The 13,233-nt window shown below is 34.5% G+C and overlaps 1 pseudogene; it reads right to left on the bottom strand.

The window, feature by feature from the left end:
- Positions 1 to 3,179: 3,179 nt before the first annotated feature.
- On the bottom strand, positions 3,180 to 11,609 carry LOC104004346 (olfactory receptor 4A5-like; annotated as a pseudogene).
- Between the last annotated feature and the right edge of the window lie 1,624 nt (positions 11,610 to 13,233).

Below are 13,233 nucleotides of genomic sequence, written 5' to 3'. Positions count from 1 at the left end.
CTATGACTTTTACATCATCACTGTTTTAAATAAAAGAGACAGTTAGGTTATTATAGGTTAGTTAATTCAAATATTTGGAATAAATTCACATGAAGTAATATCTCTGAAAACTTTTATTCCCCTCAGAAAATCCCTAGAGGAAAAAGACTTGTGTCTCATCAAGGAAGAGTAGCTAAATGCCAAGTAAAGTGAAAAGCCTTTCATGTGCAAAGAAAAATTCTAAAGTAAATTGAATAATAAATTATCAGTGTCATATTATGAAATACTGAAGTAAGGCAAGTAATACTTCAGCCAGAATAAAGGGAGAAGCAGTCCCAAGTTCTCTTCCCTAAGCATTTTCACAGCAAGGAGGGCCTTACCCTTCCTGTTAGAAAGCCCAACCCAACGAGCCCTGAGCCTCAGAGGCACAGAGACTAAGAAGAAAAGTTGACATTCTGATTCTTTGAAAGGTAGGTAATCACAGTTCTGCAGTTTTAAGTTAAAATACAGACTTTTGTTCAAGGCCTGAATCAATGTCAGATATAATTATAATAATCTGTAGTCCATTAATTCAATCCTTTAATTTTATTCTAGTATCAATTCAGTAACTGTTTCTTCAATAAAGAATTTTTTTTTGGCAATAGGGAGCAGTACTTAAGAGCTTCCACTGCTATATTCATTACTTGGCTTACCATTGGCTTCATTGAACACCTTCATCTCAGCATACGTTTAGTTAAATATCAGATCTTCTGGGTCATAAGAGCCTTAGAGAAAGAGTCCCATAAATACTTATCTGAACCAGCTAAGGTCTTTATCATGTAACGAGCTCCACTAAAAGTTTGTCATTTTCAACTTATGTAATAAATGGATTAAATTAATTCACACCAAATGTAATACGTGTCACTTCAAAAATTAGAAGAGCATGTCCATAATCACAGTGCTCTCTTATTGGTAAGTGGTAAAAGATGCACAAACATATCTTTAATTATGAAGAGCTATCAGATATGATCAGAGATACTGTGGATTAAATTATGACTCCAAGATGGAGAAATAATATAAAAATAAGCCATAATTCTCTATGCCCCTTCTAGCTGAATTCAAATACCTACTAGTGCTTTCCACTTTTCTAAATGACACAAAAATATTTGTTAGATCAGATGATGCCTACAACAGCCCAGAATCTGAATTAATTAGCTCCAATAATAAAAAATACATCAAAAATATCAACTAACATAGAAATTGCCAAAAATATCCCATAGTCAATAGTAATTCTCTGCAGTCCCTATCTATTACCAAATTAGAATGTTAAATATAGATACAATGTAGATTTCTTTATAAAAGGAGAAATGCATATGTATTAGTCCATTCTCACATTGCTATAAGGAAATACTCGAGACTGGTAATTTATAAAGAAAAGAAGTTCAATTGAATCACAGTTCTTCATGGCCGGGGGGCCTCAGGTAACTTACATTCATGCCTCTTCACAGGGCAGGAGGAGAGAGAATGAGTGCCAGCAGAGGAAATGCCAGACACTTATAAAACCATCAGAACTCATGAGAACTTGCTCAAGATCATCAGAGCAGCATGTGGAAACTGCCCCCATGATTCAATTACCTCCCACCTGGTCCCTCCCAGGACACATAGGGATTATGGGGATTACAATTGAAAATGAGTTTTGGGTGGGGACATAGCCAAACCAATCAGCATGTTATGTAGTCCCAGCTATTTTTAAGACTGAGGTGGGAGAATCCCTGGACCCCAGGAGTTTGAGTCCAGCTTGGTCAAAATAGCAAGACCTTGTCTCAAAAAAGAGAAAGAAAGCTAGAGAGCAAAGAACCTCACATTTGGAGTCTCTTTTCTCTAAAACTATGAAATAATTCTAAAAGCCATAAATGATAGCCTAAAAAGCTGGGGGAAAATTTCTGTAGATGCATTACCCTAAGTGAAAACATGTAAAAATTGAAGGTCTACCAAAGAAAAAAGTCCTTTGTAAACAACAAGGCTTTCATTTGAGACCGCAAGGGGATTTACTCTTGGAGTAGGAATGCACAGACATAGGTGCAGTCCTCAAAGGCACTGAAGTCCAGCTTGCATTATCTAATTTCTTGATTGATTTAAGACGATCTGGGATTATTTTACTTCTCCAATTCCAACTCTCAAGTAGAAACATAGGAAATTCCCTGTTAAAAAAGATCCAAAAAAATTCTTGAATTGCCTTTTTTACATTCCATATGCAAAATTGGAAATCAAAAAAAGCAACAAAGTATAGAACACATGACCTGATTGAGGGGAAGTGCAATAAAAACAAACATAGATGATCCAAATAATAAAAAATAAGCATTTTTAGATAAACTTAGTATGTACAAATATTAAAACACAAGAGAGATAATAAAATAAACCAAATAAATTGAAAACTAAAATATACAATGATGAATAAAAAACTCAATGATTGAATTTAACAGCAAATTAGAGACAAAAAATTAGAGAATTAGTAAATTGCAAGAAATACTAGGAGAAAATATGCAGACCAAATCAGAGAACAAAAAAAGCCAATGAAGAAAATAGAATAAAAGAGATATAAAGGATGCAGTGCAAAACTCCGCCATATTTTAAATTACGATTTTAGAAAAAGAAGAGAAAAAGAATAGCTGAAAATTCTCTAAAACTACTGAAAACATTGTTATGACTGTATAAGATGTTAAAAGTTTCATGAAAATGAATTTTAAAAAATAATTTGTTTAAAAAGGATAAACAGAAAAGGGACAGCAGAATAAAAGCAAAATACAGACAAAAATTTTAAGAACATACTGAATTCAAGGAAATAATAATAAAGCCAGGTGCAGTACCTCATGCCTGTAAACCTAGTATATTGGGAGGCCGAGGCAGGTGGGTCATTTGAGGTCAGGAGTTTGAGACCAGCGTGACCAACATGGAGAAATCCCGTCTCTACTAAAAATACAAAATTAATTGAGTGTGGTGGCTGGTGCCTGTAATCCCAGCTACTTGGGAGGCTGATACATGAGAATTGCTTGAACCTGGAGGCGGAGGTTGCAGTGAGCCAAGATGGCACCATTGCATTCCAGCCTGGAGGACAGATTCCATACCCTCTCTCAAAGAAAAAAGAAAAAAAAAAGAAAGAAAATAAAATAATATGATAACAGACAATTTCTTAAAAGAAGCAGTGAAAACCCCTCATGTTCTCACTCATAGGTGGCAATTGAACAATGAGAACACATGGACACAGGGTGCGGAACATCGCGCACCGGGGCCTGCCGGATGGTGGGGGGAGGGATAACACTAGGAGATACACCTAATGTAAATGACGAGTTAACGGGTGCAGCAAACCAACATGGCACATGTATACATATGTAACAAACCTGCACGTTGTGCACATGTACCCTAGAACTTAAAGTAAAATAATAAAAATAAAAGAAAACTAGAAGACTAAGGAAATACAACTTCACAGTGCTAAATGAATATTAATGTCAACATAGAATCCATTCAAAATCTCACAGAAGTCAATGTAAAATGCAGAGTTTTCTGATTTAAAAACGTACTTAAGAGATTCTAGAACCAGCCAAAAATCATAGAATAAGAGCTCTAAAAAAACTGATTTCAGGGAAGAAGAAAAAAGCTTTGAAATAGAAAAAAAGAAAATGCAAGAAAAAAGGAAAACTAATTGAAACAAGAAATACAGGAATAAATAAAATGAATATTAATCATATGTAACATTAATAAATACAAAACCAAGGGAATTAAATATATGTTGGATTCAAATCCAAATGCAATATATAATTGGTATTGAATAAAACACAACATATTCTATTATGAAATATTATTGCATTATATATACAAACACAAACGGCAAAATATACACATTTTTATTTATGTTGGATTTAAATCTAGCATAGAATTAATTTTTTAATCAGCAAATTTCTCCTATTTAAGAAATAGAACACAATGTTAAGACTCTTATAAGAGAAACATCTTAAATAACAGGATTAAAAGATAAAAATAAAATAATAGAATAAACTCATAAACTGACCAAAAGAACACTGTTTCTATGCTAATAGCAGACAACACTGGACTTCAAGGAAAGAAATATTGCCAGAAATAGACTTTGGTAGTGGCAAAAGATTAGTAACATGAAGATAAAATTTTAAATTTTTGTGTACCTAAAAACACCACTTTTTAATTTATTTTTTAATAATAGATTGAACTAAAAGAAGAAATAGGCAAATCAGCAATAATACAGGAAAATAATTAATAAATTTGACCCATTGACATAAGAGTCCACCACATCCAACAGCTGCAAAATACACATTCTTTTTAAGTGCATATGAAACATTTCCAAAACCAATCATATGCTGGTTCATAAAGCAATTATCAATGGATTTCAAAATATTATAATAATAAAATATGTGACTGAACATCAAGAAAATCAGCTAGAAAATAAAAACCTAAATTAGCCAGACATTTTCTGTATATCTCAAAATTAAACAATCCAGTTCCAAATTATCCATTAGTAAAAATAAATCACAGAAGTTAGAAAATACTTTGAACCTAATGATAATGAAAACACAACATAGCAAAGCTTGTAAGACTCAGCTAAAATATTACTTGTATTTGCTAGAAAATAATAAAGACTGAAAATCAGAGCACTAAATATCTATTTAAGAAATCATTCCACTTAGCATAATGTCCTCTAGGTACGTTTGTGTTATTGCATATGACATAAAAACCTCACAGTGTACCCCACAAATACATACAATGACTGTTTGTCAATTAAAAACAAACAAACAAACAAAAAACAGAGAGGTTATTAAGACCTCCAGGTTAATTCATGTTGTCAAAAATGACAGAATGTTCTTTTGAAGGGTTGAATAATATTCTATTATGAAATATTATTGCATTATATATACAAACACAAAGGGCAAATAATACAAATTTTTATTTATGTTGGATGTAAAAGTACTGGTGATGTAAGGTACAGCATGAGGTCTGTAGTTAATAATACCATATTTTATGTACGTATATGTGTGTGTGTGTAGATAAGATAAATGATAGGTATGTAGGTAGATAGATAATATATATTAATTTATAAATATATATATATATATATATATATATATATATATATATATATATATGATGGAATACTACTCAGCCATAAAATGGAATGAATTAACAGCATTTGATGTGGCCTGGGTGCGACTGGAGACTATTATTCTAGGTGAAGTAACTCAGGAATGGAAAACCAAACATTCTATGTTCTCACTGATATGTGAGAACTAAGCTATCAGGATGCAAAGGCATGAGAATAGTACAATGGACTTTGAGGACTTGGGGCAAAGAGAGGGAGGAGGGCAAGGAATAAAACACAACCAATATAGTTGTGTGGATAGTGTACAAAAATCTTACAAATCACCACTAAAGAAACTACTCACATAACCAAATACCACCTGTACCACCTATACCCCAATAACTTATGAAAAAATAAAAAATGAAATTATCCAGAAATTTCTGCATATTTGAAAATTAAATAAATTACTTTTTAACAAGCTTTTAGTAAAATAAATTATAACGGAAATTAGAAATTTTTTTGAGCCTAATGTTTATAAAAATACAACCTACCAAAGCTCCTAAAAGTCAGCCAAAATCTTAGTTCTTAATTAGAAAATAATAAAGACTGTAAAACTAACACATTAAATGTTCATTCAAGAACTCATTTCACGTAGCAAAATGTGCTCCAGGTTCATCAATATTATTGCAAGTGATCTCAAAACATCACATGGTAACCTATGCATACATAATATTATTCATTAATTAAAAGTGAAATAAAATAATGAAGTTATTAAAGTCCTCCAGGTCCATAGACATGGTCAAAAATGGCAGGATCTTCCTCTTTTTTAAGGTTAAATAATGTTGGGTTATATATATATTTATTGCATAATACTGTATTACACATAGGACACAAATTGTGAGCTATACAGAATGAATACACTCTAGTAATCTAAGGTACAGAATGGACTATAATTAATAATATCATATTAGGCATATAGATACATATATATCATTCCACACTGGATATGTATTGTCTTTACCAATTCATCTTTGATGAACTTTTGTTTTCATATTTTGACTACTATGAATGATGTTCCACTATACATGGAAGTGCAGGCATTCAAGATATTAATTTCATTTCCTTTACATATATTACAAGAAGTCATATTGCTAGATGATATTTTTAATTATAATTCTATGAGGAACCTCCATATAGTTCCCTATAATGGCCACAGCAATTTACATTTCCAACAATACTGCACAAGAGTTCTTTTTTCTACTGAAACATAAATGCCACATGATTCACTTATGAGTGCAATCTAAAAAAAGTCAAACTCGTGAAAGACAGAGACTAGAATGGTGGTTTCCAGGGACTGGGTCTGAAGAAAATGAGGTGCTGGCCAAAGGTTACAAAGTTTCAGTTATGCAGTATGAATAAATTCTGAAGAGCTCAGGTACAGCATGTTGATCATAATTAGTAATACATATTGGATACATGAAATTTGCTAAGAGAATATACCTTAAATTCTCTTATCATAAATAAAGGTAACTGTGAGATAATGGATATATTAACTAGCTACATAGTGGTAATCACTTCACAATGTATACATATATCAAACATCATATTGTACACTTTAAGTGCATAAAATATTTGTGAAGTATACCACAGTAACACTAAAATCAACAAAACAAACTACGCTTGAAAGAAAACAACAAAAGACTTTACCAATCTGCTTGCTATGGCAAAAGCAGGTGAAACTGGACAAATGCTGCACAGTACTCTCCCTGGAAGGTGGTACTGAAGCAATGAAGTAAAGGAAAAGCATCCCGGTGAGCAGTATTTTGAGGATTATGTTAGGTTTTCCATTTCATGTGGAAAGAGAAATGGCCTGAGTTATGGGTCCACAAAGATTCAGAAACGTGGCTAACGGATTTGATAAGATATTGAGGAAATTGAAATTTAAAACTGGAAAAAAGATTACAAAGTAGTTGGAGTGGTATGGATATCCCAGACTGAGCACAAATGCAACAGTTAATTTCCACTTAAATGCCTGTCAAAGAAAATCTGCTGCAGAGGAGGCTTGCAGAAATCTGGTCAGCAACATGAACTATATTTTGGATGTCAGTCAGGCTTTTTTTTTTTTTTTCTAATCACCTTTGTAATCACTGTGGCAGAGATGAATACTTTACAAGGGCTCAAAGAATAAAATCTGCCCTTCACCATGGCTCCTCTAGCTACTGTCAGTGCTCAAGGTCCAAAATGCCATCAGCAATGTCCATCATTGACTCCCTAATGTGGCACAAATAGCTAGGGAAACCAGCCAACATCCCTCTGCCAGCTTACTTCATTGCAAATCTCAATGTGGTGAAGACAGCACCTGGACATTATATTATATATTCTGGTTATATGATTGTCCCAGTACTTTAGTCTTATTTATTATTCATGGGAAAGGATCCATTGCCATGCTATCATAATCATTGTCATTTCTGACCAGGGGATAGCTTTTCTAATGAATAAAGTACAGCAAATCACTCACCACCATAGAATTCAGCGGTATCAGCAAATTTCCCATCACCTGGAAGCTGTTGTCTAGATAGAACATTGGAATGGCCTCCTAAAGGGTGAGTCATGGTGACACCTGAACATACCACCCTAAACACTTGGAATGCTTTCTTCTATATGTTTGACATACAGTGAGTGCTCAGTAATTTTCGTCAACATAAACCTTGTGCCACATATATTGATGACAGATTATCTTCACACTGATAAACATTCCCCATGCAGCCTAATCAATGTCCTTCTCCATTTCAATATACACAAGATCCAATTCTACATGTTCCTATGATTATTGTCATTTACATTATCTAGATTTGTAATTTTTAACAAAATTAATTATTTTCTTCTAGAAAAGGATCATATTTCCTGCTTGTGCTATAAGTTTACCTGAACCTAAATATTAACCTGGATGCAAAGAGAGACTGCTCTGAGAAAGGGCATGAGACCTTTATTGAGGTGGATTTCTGCAATGTTTAAGACACTGAAGGGGCTATCATCTGAATGCTGTCTACTAACAGAACACCCAACAACTGGAAAAATAAATTCTTCTTTCTTAAATGAAGGGCAAGGCAGAGCCTCTTCATATAGACCATAATATAGCCCTTATGCCACTTGAATTTATATATTCTTATACATTATCAGAAGAGCTCCTTTAGGATTCTCTTACTTGAGGGGAGCTAGAAGACAAAGGTTCCATGACAAACTATGTCTCTTGCAACTGCAGCTGATCTCAGAGATGCAACTGCTATTTACCAACTTCTTCCTTATCAATTTTTTCCCGTTTCACCTTCCGCTAGCATCTCTGCAGATCTCATAACTTATTGAATGGGATAGTCCAGACTTTCATCCTCAAAATATCTCATCCCTGTTCATTATACCCATTCAGGAAAGGACTCCTGCACTTTCTCATTTATTATCACTATTGGAAAAGGAAATGTCAAGATGTGCTCAAGTAAGTCAACTAGAAAGAAAAAAGTATTATTTCTTGCAACCATTGTGTTATAACATCTCCATTCCACATCACAATCAGGTCAATTACCTCTGCCACAGTTGTGAGAAGAGCGCTCTCTAAATCAATACAGATAGCCATCCTTCTTGTGATAGGAGAGCCAGATTTAATCCAATATTGTGACTCATGGGACAAAATAAACAAAGAAAAGTGTTCTTTAAAAACATAATTGGTCCATTTTATCAACTCACCTTGAATATTTTCACAATATTGCGAAGTGCAATTATGCTAACCAATCAATATTGTTATATTTCAAAAAAGTTTGAATTCAGTGTTCTATCATTTGAATCAAAAACATGCTAACTGAAACAGCTGCATTTTAAATGTGTTTATGGAATGGTTTTAATTTACAAGTACTTTCATGTACTTATCTTTATATTTCAAGCAGCACCATATTATTTTAATTGTTATAAAATTGTAACCTGTCTTATTCAGAATGATTCATTAGTCCTTCAAAATTTTAATTACAAATCTTATATCTTTGGGCTTCCAGATCAACTTTTAGGATTAAAAGAATATCCAGAATAGTTTGCTTTTGTGGACAGAAATGCAACATATGATTTCCGTTTTCCCCAAAGATATATTCTTAGCATAATGCCATAATTTGGTGAAACGAAACTTAGACATGAACATAACTGAAATAAATTAATTCATTACTATGATAATATTGTAGTAGTTTCTTCCTCATAATAAGCAATGTGGAAAAGTGTGGAGACTACAGTAAATATTAGTATTCAAATGTGATTGATCAGTCTAGTCAACAAACAGAGCATCGACTAATCATGCAAGATTCTGGGAACAGCATAGTTCGTGACCATCAGAGACATTTCACAGACCTTAGCAATTATACCACTAGATCTCCAACATACAGTGGTAAGAAATAAATGACAAGGGCTCTGGAAGTCTCATAATGGGAAGTTACTCATGCAATGCCATTAGACCCAAGAACCTTAATGCACAGTCATTTTTAGAATTTTATATATATATATCTATGAACATATGCAGACTGGAGACTCTAGCAGAAAGCTACTCCTGCCACCCTGTGATGATTATTGGGATCTGGGGTTCAATAATTCCTGACAGAGTGTCCAGAGGAAGCCCATTGGAAAGGCAACTACTGATAAGTTATTGGGATTTCAGAGAGACACAACCTAATGTCATTAAGGGCATAGTGTAACAAAATATCTTAATAAAATGGAAATAGTATGTATAGAAACATATTTAGGAGGCAGCTCATATTCATAAGCATAACTTTCAGAACAAAAGGAACCTTTCACAGAGGTTTCCACTCCTATTGCTCAGTGGTATGAATGCAATTATACATTTCCAGTTTCAAAGATATGTGTGAGTATGGTGCTTATATATTCTACAAAGTCTTCAAGTAAATCACACTGAAGAAAGCACCATCGCCTTCCCTTGTGAACAGAAGCACCTATTTTAATTGCCTAGACCTCTCTTTCCCCATTGCATGCTGGGCATGTGGAAGAAATTCCCTGTCTCAATAGATCTGTAAATACAGAAAAACCATAATTTAAAAAGTGCACAATAGAAACTCTACCCATGGAACCCATCCACGCTCATTCTAGATATAGAATTTGAGATCTTGAACATTCAAACAGATGCCATGATGAGATAACATCTCTATGAGAAGGGAGATTCTAAATCCTGCCTTCCCAACCTAGTATACCTGAATTGTCCTTAGATGTCTAACAGTATCACAGCAAATATGTCATTTACTTATACCTCTACTAAAAGAAAAGGAACACCCGTATCCATTTTGTTTTTTTTGAGATGGTGTCTCACTCTGTCACCCAGGCTAGAGTGCCATGGCACGATCTCGGCTCACTGCAACCTCCACCTCCTGGGTTCAAGTGACTCTACTCTCTAGCCTCATGAGTAGCTGGGACTACAGGCACGTGCCACCACGCCCAGCTAATTTTTGTATTTTTTAGTAGAAATGGTGTTTCACCATATTGGAGAGGGTGGTCTCAAACTCCTGCCCTCATGATCCACCTGCTTCGGCCTCTCAAAGTACTAGGATTACAGGTGTGAGCCACTGCACCCAGCCACAACACTCTTATTCTTACTATAGTTAAGTTTTTACACCAGAGTTTTTTCACAGCAATTCTCACCTCTAAATTTCTCAGTGTGTATATTAATGGATTCAACATGGGTGTGATAATTGTATAAAACACAGTCATGAATTTATCAATAGGAAAGTTTGAATCAGGTCTAACATAGATGAAAATACAGGGATCAAAAAAGGGGACACAACAGTAATGTTGGAGCTGCAGGTAGACAGGGCTTTATGCCCGCCTTCCTGACTATAACTTTTAAGGGAGTTTAGGATGACTCCATAGGAGATTAGTAGAAGGATGAAGATGACCATACAGACTGCTCCACCACTGGCAATCACAGTGAGGCCTATAAAGTAAGTGTCAGTGCACACCAGTTCCAATAATGGGTACATGTCGCAAAGTGGTCAATGACATTGGGGCCACAGAAAGGGAGACTGTACACAACAACAATTTGAAACATAGAATGCAAAAACCTCCAGTCACAGCCACCATGAACAGGAGGATGCAAACCTGCCAGTTCATGATGGTCAAATAGTGCAGTAGCTTATAGATGTCCACATAGTGATCACAGGCCATACCCACCAAAAGAAAGACCTCAATACCACCAAATGGGTAGTTTATAAATAGCTGGCCCATGCAAGCCAGGAAAGAAACAGTCTTTTTTATCACAGAGTAAGTCTATCATCAACTTAGGGGAAAAGGAAATGGAATATACAGCATCAATAAATGACAGGCAGGCAAGGAAGAAGGACACTGGGGAGTTCAAGGAGGGGATGGCAATGATGGTCACCACAATGAGCAGGTTGCCCATCATAGTCACATTGTATGTGAGTAAAAACATTACAAATAATGCTTTTTGCACATCAGGATCCTGAGAGAGGCCTGGGAGGACAAATTCTGTAACATTATTACTTGTTCCCATTTACTCTTCTCTAAGGCTCGTAATAGAGTTGAGAGCTCAGGAGGGCAGAACCTTTAATGAAATAGTGAACAGGAACATGAATGCATCCATAATGTCACAGAACACACTTTCATCATTGTATCCTCAGTAGTTATTTACACACATAATCAACATTGTGTAAGTCTCTATTGAGTTCCTCATCTCCTCAAAGATTTAATTTTAGCCTGCAGGTGACAGCTTCAGACTCTAAGTTTTAGTGAATATTCTGTACAGAAGAAGAGTTAAAAGCCCAACAGCCATTCATATCTTTCATACCTCTTTATTTAAAATGTATTTCTTGGCATGACTGTTAGCTATGGTGAATAGGCAACAGAGTTTTGGTCTCAAGAAACTTACTTTATGGTGGTGTTAATAAACTCTAAATAAGTAAATTGGCATAGATTCAGTCCTTTGTGTTTGTAGTTTTGTGGTATTTTTACTTTATGATTGGTGTAGCATCAAAAACAACATCCTCTAAAATATATCACTCAGGACTATGGAATTCCACTATGAGACAATGGGCCTTCATGCCTTGAATGATGTTCAGTTTTTATGAATATCTCATTAAACATCAAGAGAATGGACATTAACCTGTATAAATAGTAAAATATTATTTATCACATTATTCCCTGTAGCAATTACTTAGTCTGACTGTCTTTTCACCTTATAAGGAGCTATAAGTCTCTAAATCATATCCTTGCCTGTTTCATAATTTTTTATCACACTTACAACAATATCCTGATTTTCAGCATCTAATTTTGAACTTGAGTGAACTAGATCATGATTATCATCAACTGCCTCTTTAGCAGTGAGTATTTTTTTTCTGAATTCTTGGGGTAAACAAGATAGTGAGAGAGGAGAAAACAGACACTGTACAAAGAGGCACAGAACAGGGGACATGGTTTTATTTATAACACTATTTAAATACTTAGAGCACTCAAAAATAGAACCTTATTGTCCAGATTCCCAAAAAAAGCATACTAGAAGACAAATTCCAAATTCAATATAAGACGGATGAATTTCAGTCATTTTCTGAATGCATTTAAAAATCTGTTAGTGTTTTCTTACTGAAAAATGGTATGATTAATTTAGATAAACTGAGAATCCTTTATAGTCAATCATCTATTAAACTATTAGTGCACCTCTCCCCTATTCTATTCTGCTGACTTTTTTCATTTTTCATATATTTATGATTAAATAGCAATTTCCAAGCTCATGACTGTTACATGAATAATGGTAGTCAGTGCTAGATGTGTCATGATTAGTGTGGGTAAATAATGACTACAAATTTTTCACTCAATATGTGTCTATTTAAGATTCAAGGCATCCATGGAGAAAAAGCGTAGCATGTGGTGAATAATGTGGACATTGGAGCCACACACCTCTGCTATAACCCCAGCTTCACCACTTACTGTGTGACTTTGGGACACTTACCAAACTTCTTTATGCCTCACTATGATTTAAGACCTCTTAGGTTTGTTTTATTACAACAAAGTAAACTGCCTAGAACACTCGCTGGCACCTCGTAAAGGCTCATAAATGGTATCTATTACTCGTATTCCTGACTGCTTCACTGTGAAGACTGGATCAGAACTCATCATCGGGA

Source organism: Pan troglodytes, chromosome 9 (genome assembly GCF_028858775.2).
Source record: "Pan troglodytes isolate AG18354 chromosome 9, NHGRI_mPanTro3-v2.0_pri, whole genome shotgun sequence".
In the NCBI taxonomy this organism is placed as follows: Eukaryota; Metazoa; Chordata; class Mammalia; order Primates; family Hominidae; genus Pan; species Pan troglodytes.
The sequence above is the reverse complement of the archived record's forward strand: the minus strand, read 5'-3'. Positions and strand labels throughout refer to the sequence as shown.